General features: G+C 42.1%; 1 pseudogene; it reads right to left on the minus strand.

The window, feature by feature from the left end:
• Positions 1-799: 799 nt before the first annotated feature.
• On the minus strand, positions 800-4,091 carry LOC115318671 (annotated as a pseudogene).
• Positions 4,092-5,480: the final 1,389 nt, after the last annotated feature.

The following is a 5,480-nucleotide window of genomic DNA, read 5'->3' on the forward strand; positions in this document are numbered from 1 at the left end:
ATCGCAAGCGGCAGACGAGGACGCCAAAAAGACAGGACAGTGCTGTACTCCAAAGTGACGTTTTAATAAAATCAAGAGAAGTGCTGTCGTGCCTTCGTGTCCTCGCCTATCTCTTGCGCTTTATATATTTAGTATAACGAACCAACTAGCCGTCCTTAATATTTAGTGTATTGAAAGGTAAGTGTTTTGAAATATAAGTTCTTAATTTTATTGCTTTCATCATTTAAAGTACAACTTTACCTTACCTGTGTCCCTTTACAGTTTCATATCAGACATTTTAACAAACATCAGTGGTTTACTAAACCTGTTCTTTGGAGAGTTGCACTTCCGTGATAAAAAGGGTCTTGGCAGGGGTGCCCATTTGTGATAGATAGTGTTTTAAGCAGAGTTGCCCTCAACCAGCCCCAAGAAAGGTATGTGCTTAGAAATGAAAGTGCTGAATTTCATTGCTTTAATCATTTATAGTACAATTTGCCTTACCGGTACTTTTACAGTGTCCTACAAGTCATTTTTACACTTGGGAGAGTTGCCCTTCCGTCATAAGTATTCTTTGCAGAGTTGCCCTTCTGTGATAAAAATAACAATATTGTAGTTTGTGCACTCTTACTTGTAACAGTGAAAAATTGGTTAATATTTTTTTAACAACTGGATACCAGCATAATGAGTGCCAGCCCCATATTTAGGCTTTTAAATATGCTTCAGCTGACAATCGTCATTTACCATGAAGCAGAACGAAATGGAAACTCTCGTACCAAATAGTCTCTGAAGAAGTCGCGCACTTCACAAAAAGTGTTAGCGTCTAGAGGACTAATTGCGGGCTGCTGATAAAGATATTCTCACAGTCTCTGACAGCCGCAATCCACGCATCTCTAACGCCTTCCAGCCCCTGTTCACAAAAGTTGTGCAAAATGCATGCCACTGCATTGACAGTGGTCAAAAACTTGTAGTTAATGTCCGTTCGCTTCAGTGTTACGTGCCACCGTGCCTTGAGCCTTCAAAAAGCATGTTCCAGGACGTTGCGACTAGCGCTGTGGCACACATTGAATGATTCTTCTGCGGTAAGTTCTGTTGCACGTGTTGCCTGCTGTCCTGTTTGTGTATGTCCTTTGTTTGTTCCCCTGTCCCTCCTTCAGTCACTTGACCAGGTATAGCCCTTCAGTATCCATGGCAGCCGGGGATAGGAAGGGTCACCGAGCGGCATGAATGGAATTAGACGTTCACAAAATATTCTTTCCTCCCTTGAAAGAAGTTCTTCGCTCCTAAGGTACACATTGGACAGCCTTAGAAATGATGCATTATGTGCACTCCCGGCAACATTCCAGGTGATGCTGCGGAATCTGAAAATTACAATTACCGTGACTGATGCTGTGCCACTGCACATGTAACACATCTTGAAAATAATCATGCGAGGGTGACTACTAGTGGGCGCGTTTTGTCTCTATTCTGCCTCGGTTATTTTGGGCACAATAATCTGCTGCTTCAAAACAGGCTGATCGTGTTTCTAGAAACAAGACGGGTGCGATACTCCAGTCGGCCACTAGATAATAATAATAATACTTTATTTCCTCTCCAGGGAGCGGAGGGGCAAGGACAAAAAGCTGCATACAGCAACTTGACGAGGTCCCTGCTCCGATACAAGCGGCAGAGAGAGTAGTGATGACATGTTCTATAATTACTCCTTTACAAAAATAATGAAACAAGAAAAAGCGAAATTACACACATGCAATAAAAATTAAGCAGTGGTCAACCAAAAAACGTGTGGGTTAAAATTTGTTAGTCAGAGCTAGCGAAAGACATAAACAGGGACATCATATGGGACTTGGTGACAGCTTCAGGTATGACGTGATATTGAATCAATTCGTTTAGTAAGTGAGGTAGATTGTAGCTTGTTGATTGATGTCCATATGATGTACGAAATGTCGGCACAAACCGTGGTTCTACATGTCGTGTATTATGACTTGTGAGATGCTTGTTTAGATTAAAAAAATGAATTATAAAGGTGTTGTTTGCGAGTAGGGCGGATCTGTAAAGGCATGTGAGTTTGAGTTTATAAAGGAAAGATATATTTAGAATGTTTAACTGCTGAAAATAATTTGCAGTGCTCTCATTCCACGGGAGAATTGCTATTATTCTAATTGATTTTCTCTGTGCAATAATAAGATTAAGTATGTTATGTTTCGTAGCTGTACCCCATATGAGATGACAATATGTTAGATGAGGAACAACAAGAGCATTGTATAACATTTTCTTAATATTGCATGGTAGGCAGTATCTATGTTTATTTATCAGTCCATTTATTCTGTTTATCTTCGTACGGGTGTGATTTATATGAATGTCCCATGTGAGGCGCTCGGTAAAATAAACGCCCAAAGATTTTGTTTCACTTACAACTCCTATTTTCTGGTTGTCTAGATGAAGATATGTTGTCGTACAAATTAATTTATTTCTGGGTCTAAAGAAAATCGCTTTAGTTTTATTAGGGTTTATTTGCAGACAATTTGCGTCCATGTATCCTTTCAAATTCCTAAAAGAACTATTTGGTTCCGAAATTATGTCAGTCGGGTCAGTACCAGTAATAAGAAAAGTCATATCATCGGCATAGGCTATTATTTTTGCTGATGTCATTATGTTAAAAACGTCATTTATGTAAAGTATGAAAAGAAGAGGGCCTAATATGCTGCCCTGGGTCACATCTGTTGTAATAGAATCAAGTGGAGAAAAAGATGAGTTTGTACAGACGCATTGAGAGCGATGCTGCAAATAAGATTGAATTAATAATGCTGCGCTTCCTCTAATACCATGATCGTGAAGTTTAAGGTATAGTATGTTATGATTTATGTGGTCAAACGCTTTAGTCAGGTCAATAAATATACCAAGTACGAGTTTTTTTTCTCTCAAATGCTTCAACAATTTGTTCATTTTGTGTTAGCAGTGCGGTTTCTGTTGATCATTGTTTACGGAAACCAAATTGTGAATTGGATAGAATATTATGTTTTGTTAAGGAAGTTAATTTGTCTTGAATGAATTATTTTCTCAAGACCCTTAGACAGTACCGGTAAAATTGATATTGGTCTATAATTAGTGAGTTTGTTTTTGTCACCACCTTTGAGCAGCACCGTTACTTTCGCCTTTTGCATTTCTTTTGGAAAAGCACTGGTCGTTAAAACGAGGCTAAAAATGTACGTGAGAGGAGGAGCAATTATATCAATGACATATTTGATGGGTTTAATTTGCAATCCATTTATATCCTGGGATCCGCTATTTTTAAGATTTAGGAACGTGCTAAGCTCGGAGAGCCGGAAACCGCACGCTCGGGCCAGTCAAGTGTCAGTTCAACATGATTAAACCCTTTCTGCATGCTCATGTGCAAAGAATGTGGTTGGGTAAAAGCCAGCCACTTAATTTTTTCGATGAGATGTACAAGAGCTTGTAGTTGGGCTAGTTGGTGAACGTTATGAAGCAAGGTGTAAAGCGCAAAAACAGCGGACACAAGGAAGAAGTCACACACATGTGATGGTGTGTGTGTCTTCTCCGTTGTGCCTGTTTATGCACCTTTCACCATATATTTGCGCCTTGCATTCCAGTGAGCCTGCAGCTTCAACCACCATGTCAGCTTAGTGGTCAATAGAGTAAGGACTCAGAGGTTGCAAGAACTTTTTATAGAAATCGTGCTGCAAATGTGAAGGAAGCCCTGAAATAAAACTTACTGACCACAATCATTCACTATAGCTTGAACGTTAAAGGGAGTCCACAGCTCTCCTGTTGACGAAATCACTATATCCTATCTTTGGTGCCAGGATTGGGACATGAGTACCGTCAATGGCTCCGAAAATTTCTGGAGGGTGGTACCTCGCTTCAAAGTTTGGTGAAATGTTTTCTGCGTCTTCTGTCGATGACAGTCGTATGTATTCCCGCAGGTAATACTTCACGGTGGTGCGGTAGAACTTGTAGATGCATTTCTTCACGGTGCCCTTCTGAACACCGATCGGATTTTCTACGACCCTGCATTCGCAGCAGGAGCTTGCCAATCTGTAGAGAGCGATGGCCACCCTCTTTTCTAAGGGCACGGGTGCTCTCACACAGTCCGGCATAGGAGACATAAAACGTGCCACAAGTGACACCAGCTCGTTAAGATGCACGATTCATTCGGAAGTTATCTTTCCAGTCGTCGTCGGGGAACTTGGTTAAAAACATCCGGCTACACTAGTCGTTCGATCGGGTCTTCACCCACAGTTTTTTCCTGCGTCGTTTGTTTGCTGATGAAGCGCCTGTTGGAGAAATTCGCGTACTTATAGAGCACGACATTGTTATCGCAAACAAGCGATCGCCGGTTTCTCCATTTGTCTCTTTGAAACCAGGGGATGTCATCCAAGTTATTATTACTACGGAAAGAGTTAATTTAGTTCTAAAATGTAAGCTATACAAGTTCGTGCTTACTAATACTACTTAGAAGTAAAACGCGAAAATGCCGCGATGTCGTGTTCGAGCTAACAGTGTCGCGATGTTTACATGTTACAAATCTGAGTAATGCTGAAATCGTTTTGTTCCAATTAACATATGCCCATTCAAGAAAACACCTGCTGATTTTTCTTTTAAACAAAGGGAAATATACATCCTAGTTATAAGTTTCAGCTTATAAAAGCGCGCGCAGAACTTAAGGACAACTTTTTTTATTACTAAAGACTTCATTCAGATGCTCTCACCTTGCATGAGCGCCCATTCATTGAGAGAACTTGCAATTACAGCGGAAATGTGTGGCAACTCTTTGACTGTAAACCGACCGTATTGACGGCGACGCTGCTGATACTGTAGGAGCGCCGCAGCGAAAAAAAGTATGTGGATGTTAGTCCACGCCGACAGAAACAGCAACACGTGCAAACGGACAGTCGCGCTCATATCTACACGATACCGTGCAGAGGCAGAATACATTTATTAAACAATGTTGGGGCAGGAGAAGGGGAAAGGATGGGGAAGGGTTATCACAGCGGTTATGCCGGCTTTATGTTCGGCGCGCTCCAGTCTGTGGGGTGGCCCGTGCCTCGACGGAGGAGATGCCGGCTCCTCAAGGTTTGAGACCGGGCCAGTCGCGCGAGATTTCAGGCTGTGGGGCGGGCCCCTATGTCGCACTTATTGCACGTAACGTTCGCTGGGGTGGGGTCCGAAGGCAACTCCTCCTGCTCGCTGTCATTCGGTGGCCAGTTGTTGCGCTTATTCAAGGTATACACGTTTCCGGAAAACGCTCCTAGGCCACCGCCTTGTTGGTGATGCTGATGCGGCTGGTGCGACTCTCGCCCCCTCTATCAGCTAGAAATTTTCTGCCACTCTCTTGTAGTGTGAAAAACCGCTCAGCGCAATTGTCTACATATGTTTTTGCGGTTTTGACTTCGACGTTTTCTTGCCCCTCTTGAGGGTTTCACTTAATTTTTGTATGCGTGCTGCGTACGCTTTCTGTATTATCTTACAATATTTTTTGCTCGACA

This window comes from Ixodes scapularis, unplaced genomic scaffold, assembly GCF_016920785.2.
Source record: "Ixodes scapularis isolate PalLabHiFi unplaced genomic scaffold, ASM1692078v2 PGA_scaffold2__306_contigs__length_199485367, whole genome shotgun sequence".
In the NCBI taxonomy this organism is placed as follows: domain Eukaryota; kingdom Metazoa; phylum Arthropoda; class Arachnida; order Ixodida; family Ixodidae; genus Ixodes; species Ixodes scapularis.